Genomic DNA, 15,508 nt, shown 5'->3' on the forward strand with positions numbered 1-15,508 from the left:
ACTGCAAAATGCATACCTCCAGCAGCCTTTCACTGCGGTGCCTTCATACATACCATGGAGCCATCCATCATGGCCATGGTGAAGGGAATTGTCTGAAAACAGTCATCCTGCCATTGGCAATGTTTTTGGTACCATTACTGTCCCCTGTGTTTGAGGTTCAAGGGTATTATCCAAAGGAATGGGTACCAAGTGAAACATTACAGATGATCATATAGTTTCCTCCTTGTTTAAAAAAATAATTTTTTTTTAAAAAGTTTCCTTCTATCTATTATATAGTGTCCTACCTATCTATTGATGTATCATAAAGTTTCCTTCCTACCTATCTATCTTTACTATTAAGTGCCTTGATGTTTCTGTGTATCCATTTATGTGAAACAGAGCACCATACCATAGGGGCTAAATGTTACTGCAAATATAACCCTCACGTGTATTTGGGTTTAGCTAGACAACAAAGTTGCCCTAATATGCCAAAAATGTGCCACCTAGTAAGAGTCCAGTTTTAACACACACCCCTACGATACAATAAAATAAACATACTGTATACTGTATTATCAAGTGCCACTTGGAAATCTTTCTTATGGTGCTTCTCTTTTTAAGTTTTTCATAGACTTAACAAATTCTTCTTGGGAATGTATTATTTTCTGGGTATTTAAAACCTGTACTACTTAGTTTCATTTGCTTCTTCTGTTTTAACACAAGGTCTGTAGTTTTATTTTGCCATAGACACGTTGATAACAATGTGTGGGATTGGCACAGTTTAAAGGAAATCTTCTGTCTGACAAAGAGTTCCTGTGCTCATCATGTCCAGCATTTACAAAAAGGAGAGAATCAAACCGCATAGTTTTTTTATTTAGGCATTTAACTCTTATCAACTATAGTATTTAGAAGTGTCTCCTTTTCAGCGATAGGAAGTTTTATCCAAGAGTCTTAAAGTATCCGAGCTACTTCGGTGCCTTTCCCATGCATACAAGTTATAGGTGAGGTGATCTCAGCTGTTATTTAATGGAAAAATCCCTGAAATGCAGACATGCTAGGGAAGGCAATACTAGAACATGAATACATTAATTGGACGGAGGAAGAAGTGCAGCACAGATTCATTAGCAAAATGGCTACCATTTGCAAACAATTACTTTCACTTGTTATGAGTAGTCTTCAAGTCTTAAATGGGATATTTTAGTCAAGAGATACCGGCACAGGGGATTAGCAGGAAAACTGTTTTTCATTAATTTATTTTTATATATTTTGTATACATACATGCATACACACACATCACTCCAAACACCATTACAATGTTATGTTTGTGTTTGGATGATGTGTGTCATTTATTTGGCAAGGACACCTTCGGGGACCACTGCTTTTTACAATGGTATAGCTGCTACTTTTCTGATGTTGTATTCTCAGTTGCCATTTAGTTTGTGAAGGGAGCACTTTATTTCAATAAGAAGATTCTCAGATATTTTCTTTCTTGAAACAAAGAGTGAGAGCATTAAGTGGATGAACTTTCAAAGTTCGGATTCACAGCAGGCGAGTAATACCTATAATTCACATTTAATGACAGGTAATATCAGCCACTGGAGTTGATTTCTCCCACTCCTCAGCTTCAGTCACAGTTGTATTGAATCAACAGAGCTAAGGTATTTAAACGTCCATCTTCACAAAAAAAAAAAGTGAATAGAAATCCAATACAAGTTTCATTGATTTTTGTCGGCCATGCTTTAATAGTTTGCTTCCAGCTTCTTGTAGCTGTTTATTTTTTTTTTCTATTGTTTTCCTCTAATTGGAATGTTCTTCACCAAATCGCCATGCACACAGCACTCCATCCCCTCTGGTGGTCTATCACTTTCTGCTCTTGAGACAAATGACTTCACAATCTGTCTGGAGGATCTGTATGATGAAATATTTAGGCTCATTGCCGACCTGCAGTCTCAGACACAAAGATAGGGTCGGCATCAGGTAAATAGGGACCCACCTACATTATCATGGAATAAGCCAAATGCACTCTGTGGATGTAGATTTAGGTGTTAAAATAATGTCTGTCTATCTGTCAGTTATACAGTGCCTTCCTATCTCTCTGTTATACAGCATCCTTCCTATTGATGTATCCTCTTCATTCATGTATAAAATAATTTATGAATTTCATTATTAAAAATGAATTGGCTCCCAGAACCAGTGGTACAATCTTAAACAGTATAATTTTAGAAATCAGATCTTGTAACTGATTTCTAAAAATAATCACCCTCTAGATCCAGTTCTAACTAGTTTGCTCAAAAACTCACTTGCAATAGTTCCATAGCCAAAAGTGGACATCATTAATGATGTACAGTATTATTATTAAACTAGACATTAAGCCTGTTACAATAACGGGTGCTAGAACAGTAGTGCATTCTCTTTGATAATTTTTTTACGCTCACTTTCCTTTTCTTCTATAGATCTATTTGCTCTTCTGAGTCTCTCTTTTAGCGCTTTTCTGACGCTCATTTTCTTTTTCTTCTTTTTTAGGTGGCATGTTGTTAGTAGATAGTCACAGTAATATAGGCTTGTACGTCTGTAATATTTTCTGTTACAGTAATACTGGCATGTATGTGGCTGTAATATGCGTCACTGTTTTGTGTGCCTTTAATTTTCTCTCGCAGTAATACTGGTTTGTATTTCCATAAATTGCATGTAATTTTCTCTGACAGTTATACTGGCTTTGATGTCCGTAATATGCGTTTAATTTTCTGTCACAACAGTGGACAATCAGCAGATTCTCCCCAGCAACTGATGTAATGTGTGGCGTGCAGCTGATAATCATGCTTGTGGCGTCTCTCCAGCAAGTACTGTGCAGTTCCCCAGCCAAGTATTTTAATCCGTGCTGGCTTGCAGCTGATTATTGTATGTGTGGCGTCTCCCCAGCAGCGGATTTTATGTGCGCGAAAATAAATCTACTTTTAAAAGTCATCCTATTGTAATATCATGAAAATTCGTATATTTAGGAAAACCCCTCCAACGACTGACACTTTACACTTTACCGGGCCAGGCTTCTTAATCGCAAATCTGATATCCTCAGAGTGAACACTTGCACGACAACAAACACTAATCCCACCTCTTTGGGGAAGCTGGTCTCCGCATCTCAGTACCCGTTTGGATTTTTCGTGCCTTTTGTTTTAAGTCTTACCTCATTTACAGAAATCTGATTGGATCGACCGCGCAATATTTTATAGGTCCCGCCCTCTCTGTCTTGTGTGACGCGTCAGGCGGCCTTTGAAGCATCTGCTCGAAGCACTGCACCGTGCCCCGCACATGCGCACTTCACCAGAAGACACACACACACGGACACTGGAAGCACACAGGGGTTTTATTAAAGAGGATGGCACAGTCCCTGCTTCCTCCAAAGCAGCCATTGGTAGACCTATAAAAAAGCTGATTCAGATCCAAATGCACTTAATAATTATAGGTCAATTGATCTTTCCTTTCTAAAGTTTTTGACAAAAATGCAATCCTACAATTTGAATCTTATCTTAGAAACCAGGTCAGTCTGGCTTTCAAAAACTGTTAAGGGCATTCTATTGTCCTCTGATGTAAGGAATGTTGATTTCCCTTTGCATTTAGATGCAAGAACTGCTTCATCACAGCATTCTGCTTCACAGGCTTTAGAATCTGGGTGGTTGATCAGGTGCTCTTTCAGCTGGTGCTGTGATAGCAGCACATGAAATGGCCATAATGGTGTCAGACCTCCAAAACAGATCCAAAAAGTAGGCCAAACTTCCTACTAGCCAGCAGAGATAAGTCTCACCACCAGGCAGCCTGGTTACTTACGCCAACGGCTAGCTTCAGTGTACACTGGGCCAAATAGTGTTTGGTATCAGAAGTTCAAAGATAAAAAAAATACATAAGTCCTAAATATCATCAAAATGCCCCTGGCTTTGAAGAGAGAGATGGGCCACAAAAGAATCTTTATAAAAAGAGATCCATTAATAAAAATAGGCAAGAAGATCACAAGGAGTTACCATTGAGGCAATCTGAAAGCAAGCAAGTCCCAATACAAAATCCTTAAACAGAGACAAAAAAGGGACAGACAGTTGCCTTCTGCTTGCATCACAATTATTTTGCCACACAGATACTGCACCCTGCCACAGTTTTACGCGACTAAAGTCACTAGATATACCACGGCGGTTCACTCGTACAGTGCCATATACAGTACATCAGTTTCAGTATCTATTTTAAAATCTGTTGACCTGTTAACACAGTTGCAACTATTGCTCAATTTAACAAATGTTTATGTTTCAGTTTGTTCTAAAACTGGCTTTACAGCTTTTTGTTTTCACACCAATGTGTGTTAAGATTAAAGTCTCTGCCTCACTTGTGAATATTAATGAGTTACTATAGAGGCAAAACACACAGAAATACTGTTTTTTTGAAGCAGGATTTTTCTTATCCAGTAGATGGCAACAAAACACTATACCAAGTGTTACTCAGGCTTAACACTGTAAAGCGGAGCATCACACATCACCCTGAAACACTGGTTTAACCGTACTTACATATGATTCTAAGCCCAAGATGCGCTCAGTGTTAACGCCAAGGAGTTTAAATTCTTTAAAATAAAGGCGTAACAGGCTTTACTTGGGTTTGAGTGGGGAAAGAGGAGCATTGAATATGAATGAATGGATGATTAACTTATCTGACATCAAATTAGCAAGAGACTCGAGTGGTGCACGAGTAAACTACTTTGAATATCCACACAGTTCTGGCATGTGCACTGAGAAACACGTTTCAGCAAGTTTCCAAGGACAGCCATTTTTGTAATGCATCTCCCTTGTGATTGTTCATAACCTATTAAAGGAATGTTTTTAGATGAAGGAAGTCAAATGCAGAGGATGTAAAAACCACCAGGATACCTTTTCGGTTTCCATATCAATGTCATATTCTTGAAAGCAATCTGCCACATTCACCGTCAGACAAATATTTTAAAATCAGCTCAAATTGGGCTGTTACACTAATCTATGATTTTGCTGTCAGAAGCTTTTAAACCTTTTTTCCCAATGCCAGAAAATAAAGGCTATACATTAACCTTAATCACTTAGTAAAATACTGTTTTCCGACAAAATAATAGCTTGCTGCTACATTAGTCAGCCATTCAGCATCTGTTACATGATAAAAACATGCACAGCATTTAAAGAGTATAAAAAAATTCAATAATTCTTGAAAATTGGTTTAATTTAGGAAGTTGATTATTTATGCTGTCTAGACATACTGTACATTTTCCCAAAAGTGCTGCAATTCCACCTTAAAAGCATGAAATTTACCGTTAAATATCTTTTATTTTTTTCCGCATCTGCATAAAAGCATAAAAAGTTCAATTCACCATTTCCGCTCCTGATCATCATGTGCAGAAGCGTTACGTGATCTGAATGGTGGTGTATTTAACTGGATGGAAAGCTAAGCTGTTAGCATCAGACTCGCTTGTTAGGATTTGTCAAACATTAATAATTTCTGCACTCAATAAATGTTCTCTTAAGGTTTGATGTATTTTTAAGGAGATTTTTAACCTCAGAGAATCCAAATTCATTGCTAATAATCACTGTTACATTTTGTATTTTTACCATTTTGTCGTCTTTCTATAGCTCGATGGCCGACATGCAATAGTTTCTTCTCAGAAGACCAGTTCCAGAAATCACTTTGTGTGACATCACCAATGCGACAATGTATTAGTCACCTCTGCATGCTTTGTGACAACCAAGCTTATGGAAAACTATCCAAAACTTTACCATCCTGTATTGATGAGAGAATCTTTGGTATTTCAACTTTTGGCTTTGACTGATCCTTTTGTCTTGCATTTTGGTTCTAAAGATCAATCTTTTGTCCTTCTAGTTTTTACCTTTATACCTATTTTTTTCCCCTCCTTCAGTTTACATTAATTTCCTGACCATCATCTTCCTACTGCCCATATCACCTGCCATTCTTTCTGTTATTTAGCAAAATATAAAGGGCCTTGTGACTCTCCATAATATACTGTGCAGATTCTGCTACAGAGTGTAAGAGTCCATTTTCTTGTGGGATTAGGCTGTCTACATTGACGGTGCACTGAGTTCATGCTGTGGATAGGACTTTCAGTTTCTGTGATATGTGATTAGTTGTGGAATTCTGGTCGATGGATGTTCTTAACATTATTTGGTATAGTGATGAGTGAAATGATTTGGGGAAAACTGAATTTGTAGTGCAACTCTGAGCTGCACTTTACAAAACAATTTGCAACATAAATAGTGTTTCATCATCAGCCATTACCACATGTATGTTAATCTCACATGCACCAGCATGGTGCAGTTTATTCTGTTGCAGAGTATAGAAAGGGAACACCGACAGACAGCATGTAGCTACAAACACCATGAAGGGGCTTCTTCTCTGCTCATATCCACATATCCTGGTTTGGATTGGTTTATGGAGTTGAGATAAAGTGAGCACAGATGATGTTACCCCAGAACACCAGTGAGTGATATAATGTAGAACAGGCAGAGTGAATAAGCAGGTAAAGAGTGTAGAGCAAGTGGAAGATTGAAGAAGCAATAGCAGTAATGGAGAGCGATTGAGGCTGGAAAGCATCTATTGAGGTGAAAACACATTTGAAAACATGATTTTATTGATGTTTTTTGTTTCACAATTGTGAAATTGCATGCAAAATGAAACTGTACACTGTTGTTTCGCTCATCACTAATGTGGTCCCTTTCAAATACTTCTCTCCTTTTTAACAGTCTGTATAAATGAAAGGCAGAGAAATGAAACAGGATTGGGATCCCTGTCATTTAAGGACTTTTTCTCATTTATTTTAAATTTTCTTTTCTTTTTTTATTTTGAAAATGGCAAGGCCTCTGCCACTTTGCACTGTCCTCCTCTTGTAGTGGCAGTGTTGCACAGAAACATGGGGGGAGATAGAGAGAGAGAGACAGAGAGAGAAAGATCTGCTGACGTCACTAGAGTTCAGAAGCAGTGTCTGGGTGACCAGGACTATAAGTTCTACTACTACCTTGTACTACAAATGTGGAATTAGCCTAATTTATTAACCTTTGGTATTGATGATTAGAATGTATTGGATAAGCTGCTTGTATAGAGAATTTAAACTTATGTATCAATTCCTTCTCAATCCAGTTAAAGAAAATGTGTTGTATTAGCTAGCTTTAGGTTATATAAGAGTTAATTATTAAAGGTTTGGTTGCTTACTTGTACGGACACTAACATGAGGTGATAAGTCTAGGACAGTGTGTAATATAATAACATTAAAGAAAAGCCTCTAGCCTCAACTCTAATGGTTGGGATTGTTCACTGAATAGGTTTCAGACACCTACACAAAGTATGAAGCAATGATGGCCAGTTTCAGTCAGATGATGGAGATTAGGTAATGGTACGAAGAGCTAGAAGGAGGAGAATATTTTGCATAGATGATAAGAAATGTGATATAAACTGATGCACTTCCTAGTTTAAGTGCTTGCACCATGATGAAGTCTCTTTAAATCATATACTGCAATCTTTATTATACAGCAGTCATAAACTTCCTCCTGCCTTTCTTTGCTTAACAGTTATTTCTGTTGCACAAGGAGACCAGTTCTGAGACAGATGTTGTGTGTTTTTGCGACTGACTGCCAGCAATTCATTACAGTGCAAACCTTCAAACTGAAATGTTTCATTGGTGTGAGTCGATAACAATTCACTTGGTGATGAGGATGGGATATGCACTTGAATGGGTGGAGTACAGTGGAGACAATGAGCAGAGAAGGCGATAGCTGGCTGCGATATCCCATGTAATGCAAAAGTGGTTCCAACCTACACTTTAGATATCTGATAGTTCATGAGCCGAACGTGATCAGAGGAGAGAGGAGACACAGAACCAAAATTGAAGGGTGAAAGGTACAAGTTTATTTACAAGAGATCTGTACAACAAAAACACAGGAGTGTCGGGCAGGCTTTGTTTCACATTCCTTCAGCGCTGACACTCCATCAAAAAGAAAATAGAAACAAAAAAGAAACAAATGGTTTATTTACAGTAAGTGAAGTGCACTCCTATAAAAACTAAACACACACACTTCAAAAATAAAGGCTGTCTTTCTTCTCTACCCCTGGCTCAGGAAGCTCCTCAAAAGGGGAAAAAAGAGGAAAAATATGTACAAAAAGAAAAACAATGGCACCAATCCAAAAAGAAAAACTATCCCAAAATTAAATATGTATATATACCTCCACCAAAACTATCACTCGTAGATATACAGTATATGTACAAAAAAAACACAAAGCCGTCAAGAAAAACTGCTCCCTCAATAGCTCAGCAGCACTTAACCCTACCTCACCTTTAGGTCCACCGATGACACCTATTGGTCAGCAACTCTTTAAATATAACTGTCAAGATTATCCAGCCAATCTGTCACCCCAGTCTACCCATGCACCTATTTAGGTAGACGCTGACATGTTCATGCCACACACCACGGGCAACATTCTACTTAAAATCAAACCTCTGATGGATACATGTATAGGACCCAAGAACTGCTTGGGCCAACTGCTATGCTGAACTCAAACACAGTGGTTGAGAATGTTCCAGTAAATAAACCTTATTCACTTAGAATACAGGATCACCATCTGTTACTCAGCCTCAGTTACAAATGCCAGCTTTTTTTCCAGGCGTGCCACACCTTAAACCGCCTGCAATGGGCGGGCTGCAAGGACACAGGCGTGTGAACCTGAACAACTGCAGAGGAGCCCGTGTGGCCATTATACAGGATCCATGTGTGCTCAAACCCACTTTGCCTCACAGCACGCACTTGCTAAGACTGCCATATGTTCCCACGGCAATACTTTCAACCCAAAACGCCAAGCGCCCTTCTTTGAAGCTGACATACTTTTGCAAGTTACATTGTTCAGTGTAGCGCTATTTTAACCTCAACTGGTAACGCTCAAGGTTGAGATCACTACTGCTGATATCACAAATAAGCACTCTGCTCACTGCGTTCAGAAGCAGTCCCTGGGAGACCAAAACTAGGAGTTTGATTAGCTCATGTTACAAGGAGACCTCTTCTGAGCCACATGTTGCAAGTTCAGCACTGACCACCAGCAATTTGCCAACAGATGCTACATGGCACAAGTCAACAACAATTAATTTGGGAATATGCACTGTAGACAGGTGAAGTGTAGAGGCAATATTGTGCAGACAATTTGTGGGCTGATACCTGGAAACACTCTATTCACAGAGTTCATAAACCATCTCTGTGCAGCTTACTAACAGAGTTCTCCTCATGCTCATGCTGTAAGGAGAATACGTCTGAGCCAGATGTTGTGGGTTTGTAGCTGACCACCAGCAGTTTATCATTGTGCAGAAGCTTTATGGTGTGAAGCCTCAACAATATACTTCTCTCAAACATCATATTATTTACAGTTTTTGGAGCCAGCACATCACCACAAGATGTTTGTTGAGGCATTCACTCTACAATCATGTGTGTTTTTTCTTCGGATTGATGCCTGAAACTGAATTTTGACTTTGTATAAGGATTTAGAGTTTCTGGATTTTGGCTTGACTTTATTTGCTTAAGTTTGTTTTTCATATTAGACATGCTCCATTTGAATTCTTTCAACTTCTGTTCTTTGTTCTTGTTTCGGAATATCTGTAAAGAAACCACTGGAACATAAAGGAGCGGTTCTTGTCATTCTGGACTAGGGTTTTATGATTCCCTACCTTTATTTTGTGATATTTTTTCAATCTGGGCCATTTAGGCTTGTGCAGGCTATAAAGTCTGCTTCTTGAATTTGGAGCCAAGTCAAATGTTTGAAGTAAGCTTTTGAGTTCTTCTGACAATCACAGTTAAAATGGAAAGTATAAAGTCTGAAGAGTTTTGGAAAACAGACATAAATGGAGGTTTTAGGAGTAAACAAATGGTAAAGTTATTACCTGAGCCAAAGGAAACTTGGAATTCAATAAAACAAGCATCAAGACAAAACAACAACCATGAGTGAGAATTCAATGTAGGAAAGCAGAGGTATCCTCTCTCTAATATTACGAATCATTGAAAACTTCATAACTCCAAAAAGCACAAGACTGCCTGGACTGGTTGGTAATATATAATATGTAACTTTTGACATACTGGTCTGGTTAAGCAGATCATGACCAATAATACGTCCTAATGGACCAATTTGTCTGCTGCCTGAATCTAACAATGCAGAAATATCCTCAGTAAGGTTGTGCACTCCCATATTCAGTGACAGCCACTCAGTAGTCCTCCTGTTGGTGGTCCTCGACAAAGGGATATGAGAAAAAGGACTCCATACAAGAGGTTTAGGTTTTTTTTTTGGTTGTGCTATGCTTTTCAAAAAGGCATGTTGAGTGCCTTGAATCAGTGGTCAGCATATCAAACAACAATGCTGATATATATTGATACTGAAAAATGATTTTAATTTTTTATTTACTATTATTAACTGTTGCTGCTTTGCAGTATCTGTCATAGTAGCATATCACCGGCTGGGTGCCACATGTTCTCCCTGAGGCTAGATGGGTTCTTCTGCCACATCTTCAAACACGTGCAAGTTAGATGAATTGCCGGTTGCAAAACTGTGGGCTTGTGATGGACGGGCATCCTGTTCTTTGACTGTTCCTGCTACCAGGATTCTAGCTCCCTAGAACCCTGAATTATTGTTACACAGGTTTGAGATTGTCATGTTATTCAGACAGATGTCAATATTCTTGAAAGTCAGTGACATCCCATCAATATAATCTGAAGAGGCTGGTATGGAGTCTTTGTGGTGGCCCGAATAAAGTAATTGATCATTCACATTAATGGAATGCCATCAAGTTGTCTCTTATGTGGCATTGTGTCCCTCCAGCTGAACTCACTCCTTCTCTTCCATTGCACACCTTGGCGGTCTCACCTCCTGTATGTCCTTAGTAATTGTGGGCATATCCCCACCACCCATTACATCTCTGGTTGCCTCCTACCAGATTTGACAAATAAATCATTACGCCTCACCATTATACAAGTCACCCCTACGTGGCCACTGCTGACAGTCCTGAATAATTACTGCAGTTAAACCCCCCTGGAACATCTGCTTCGAGATTTTCTCCACAGCCTACTTGTTCGGCCTCCCACTGCCTGCCTTGCAAATCCACACACCACCTATGACGCTGAGTGGAGACACCCCTTATGTGTTTACCCTGTCACAATCACTTTCATTTTCCCATTTTCTGCCATTTTGACTTTTACCTTAGTGTCATCAGATGAGTGCCAGTGTGGTCCACCCATTTCCAGAAAGCCTAAACTGAAATGGATTGCCTTTCCTCAAGGATTGCATTGTACTGGAACAATGAGATCACAGGGCATTACTTGAGCTTTGACAGGCTACTGACAGTAAAGTAATAGCTGCTCAGCAACATCCCCTGGAGCCCTCCATACAGCACCTTAATCATCGGAATTATAATTATCACTTACAGCAACTAGAGGAAGGCAGATGTTCATTAAAGAGTCTATTTGCAATTCAGGCAAATTGCACATGCTTCGACTAATGATGCACACCACTGTAGATCTTACCAGAAATAAAGAAAACAGGGACAGATGGGATCAAGCGCACTGGAGTAAATCCTCCTCAGGCTGATGTGCTCTAGGAGTAAGAACATATTAAAAAAATACAATAAAATAGCCTTATTTCTTGGAAGAAGCAACAGCTACCCAAGAATTCCTAAATATATAATCATTTTGTATAGTGCCTTACACAAACTAGACTTTAAAGCCCCTGCAGAGAGAACTAGATGTTTCCAGAATCACATGTTCTGAAAAGGAGAGAAAGAAAATGTATTGCATGCAAAGTGGTGGGTGAAATAACAACACTTCTAATAATTTTAATATGCTGCTTAGTATGTTTCAACTTTAGGGGGTGGGGATATCACCCTAGTTACCTTACCTCGGAAGGGCTATGCCAGGGTGCTAGAAAGGAGGGCTTGTCTGTTGGTTGAACCTCGAATCCAGGAAAAACAAAGCAAATTTTGCTCCAGTCACGGAACACTGGACCAGCTCTTTACACTCACAAGAATAATTAAAGGTATATGGCCAACCAGTCTACATGGGTTTTGTGGAGTTGGAAAAGGCATACAACCGTGGCCATTAGGGTGTACCGTAGGGGTAGCACTTCAGGAATATGGGGTACCAGGCCTGCTGTTATAGACTATTCAGTTACTTTAGAACCTGCGCTAGAGCTCGATTCTCATTGCTTCATTCCAAGTGGACGTGGGAGTCTGCCAGGATTTCTCTTTATCACTTAATTTGTTCATTATTTTTATGGACAGAGTTTCCAGGCGCAGCCAAGGGGTAGAGGGGTCCATTTCAGTGTTGTCAGGATGTTTTTGCTGATGTTGTGGTCCTGTTGGCTTCATTGAGCAATTACCTCAGGTGCCCACAGGGGTGCACACAGTAGAGCATGAAGCAGTCAGAAAGAGGATCAGCAACTACTAGTCTGATAAAGTGGTTCTTAGTCGGAAAAGAATGGAACGCTCAGTTCAAGTTGGGGAGAAGGAGTAACCTCAAGCGGAGGAGTTTGTATATCTTGGGGGGGGTTTGTTCAAAAGTGACGATAGAAGGGAGGGCGAGATCGACTGGTGGATAGGGAGTGCTATCAGCAGTTATGAGGACCTCGTATCAGTCAGTTTTGGTGAAGAGAGAGCTCAGCCAGGCAGGAGGATGGGATGTCTCAATGGCTGGCAGAGCAGTTCCTTGGTCAATTTCAAGGTGTTCTACATCACTTTGGTGCATGCGTATATGCAGACAATCCTTCAAACCTCAGAATTCGATGCCGAAGGCACTGTTTTACTAAGTCAAACCCAAATTAGCAGGTTGTCTTGACAGTTCTGTATTTATCCATAGGTTTGGGAGTCTTTCAAATAAAGTTTTTAACATCATGGAAAAGAGTGACTTGTTTCCAGTATAAGTGAAAATTACTTTAAACGATCTCCTTAATAATAATAATACATCTTATTTCCTGTTTATAGCACCATGCAAAGAATGATTATTATTATTATTATTATTATTCCCATGCCCAAAGCAATTACGGAAGTATCAGACACCCAATGGAAGAAAGAACGAAACATCAGTGTGAATACAACTACATCCTTCCCAAAAGTATCTCGGAGACCAGCAGTGGCGAATTATTCATGCACTCCTTGCCACCAATGCTCTTATTGCAGTCATTTCACTAGGATCACCAAACTCCTGTCTTTTCTGTTTTCAGAGATAGTGAGAGAGACTCCATTTATATATTTCTCAAATATGAAAGCTTGATACCATTGTTTAATTTCCTTAATGGGCTCTTTGACGGAAATAAGTCACTTTTTTCAAATGTTTCTTTCTTTTTGGAGTTGTTTACATTCCACAAATAAAAAAAAAAACCTAATGTACAGTATACTTGGTGAATTTCTTTTGGGATTAGCAAAGCAGGTAGTTCTTCAGACAAGACGAATTAACAAAAAGGACTTTGATATTATTGATATGCTTCTTCTGTTTAAGGTGATAGTGAAGTGCTGTCTGCAGAGGGAGTTTGCTTATTATATCCTCTTTAAAGTTATGCAGACCTTCTGTGCAGGGCTACCAGATGTGTGGTTTTCACACCAAATTGGGCTATTTTTGAAATTGTGCAGGAGAAAAAATATTGGTTTTGGTTGACGTGAGTCTTTTTGTTCTAATTTAATAAAGGCTTCTAAGACACCCAAAGAGCAAAATTCAACCCCCAACCCCCCACAAAGGTAATTCACCATCTGTAAAACTTTAAAGTGGAAGGAATTCAGCAGTGGACATACTACAAGGGAAAGTGATGTTGACAGCTGTAAAACTCCAAGGGGGACTCCCCTCTTAAGGCGTAGACAGCTTCAATTATTTGGGCTGTTCCACAGCTGTCATTAGGCTGGAAATATTTGCAGGACTTGGCAAACCTGCTTTTGCAAGTTATGGGGGTTGGAGGGAGTGTTGAATTCTGTTGATGGGGTGAACTGGTCACCAACTGGTGAGTGGGATTATTTGTAACACTTTAACAATTGCTCCAATTCAAGTGTCGAGTAGAATGAGTGAATAGGAGTAATGGTGGTGTAAAGTAATTATGTTATTTTCTAACCCACTTAATTCAGCTAGCATAGAGCACAAGGCAGGAACAAACCCTGAACAGGTTGTTGAAGTTTAGATCAAGGGTCAATATGCCTTATTGGTTTTAGGCCTATTGACTATTAAAATGAGTTGCTTGACATATTTTTATGTGGCTTAGACAGGCACTATTATTCTACAGACCCCTGCTTTTATTTTTAATGTGGTCTGCTTGCTTTTCACTTGCCTTGTTCTCTATGAACCAAGGACACTGTGTTTTTTGAGTGAACTGAGTAAACAAGCTTTTGTTTTGGGGACATGGCACTCTATTGGGCCTTTTGGCTCACCAAAGTCTAGACAAGTTTCTGCAAACCTTCAAGGCCCTTAATCTTAAAAAAACTAAGTAAACTTGCATGCTAGTGTATAAACACTTTAAACATATAATCATTTTTTAAATTTAATCCATCCATCCATCCATTTTCCAACCCGCTGAATCCGAACACAGGGTCACGGGGGTCTGCTAGAGCCAATCCCAGCCAACACAGGGCACAAGGCAGGAACCAATCCCGGGCAGGGTGCCAACCCACCGCAGTTTTTAAATTTAATTTAAGTTTATATTTTAAGGCTTATGAATATTCTAGATGATCAAGTTAAAAGCAAGCTGCATTGTGTTAGCTAAGATTGAGCGATACAGGAGTTTAAGAGTTGATTATCAAAACAGCCGTTTGCATTCAGCTACAGTAGCTTAGCTCTTATCAGTTAAGCTGCATGCTGCGCTTACCAGCACAGCTGCCTATGGTTTTAGTCTCACTGGATGCTGGTGCAACAAGCAATTATTGGCTGAACAGTTCAGTTTCTCATATGTGAGTCACCCTGGTTCAAATTAATGATAAGGATTGATTAATTAAAATGCCACCAATTTTTATTAGATGAAGATTAGGAATGTGAGAATGTGAGGAATGTAAAACATGATCAGGTGATGCTTCATCTCTGGGCCAGGCGGCAAGTATGACCTTTGAGTCTTAATGGTTGTTACGAAAAGATTAATGATTATTAGGGGAAAGCTAGTTTACAAAGCAAGGTAATTGTTATGAAAACAGGTACAGCACAAGGTCATTATTGTGAAAGATAACATGTAAAGTGGATGATGAGAAATAAGTATGAAACGGGATGTTTAGTGATTAGAACCGAAATAAAAATGAGCTGCGCCCAATCCACCGGGCTCATTTCAAGAACTGGGATGGCTTTTGTGCTCTGCAATTGTTTCCCATGCCCTGCAATAAAGTCTAAGTTCTGACTGCCTTTCTGAAGACTCTGCTAATTTTTTCAGAAGATTTCTCCACAACAAGGACGCCAGTCCATTGGAGGGAGAATACACACACCCAACACACGCATTGCCAATTCACTTAACCTACATGCCTTCAGGCAATTTGAGGAAACTGGGG

Source organism: Erpetoichthys calabaricus, chromosome 18, assembly GCF_900747795.2.
Source record: "Erpetoichthys calabaricus chromosome 18, fErpCal1.3, whole genome shotgun sequence".
In the NCBI taxonomy this organism is placed as follows: Eukaryota; Metazoa; Chordata; class Cladistia; order Polypteriformes; family Polypteridae; genus Erpetoichthys; species Erpetoichthys calabaricus.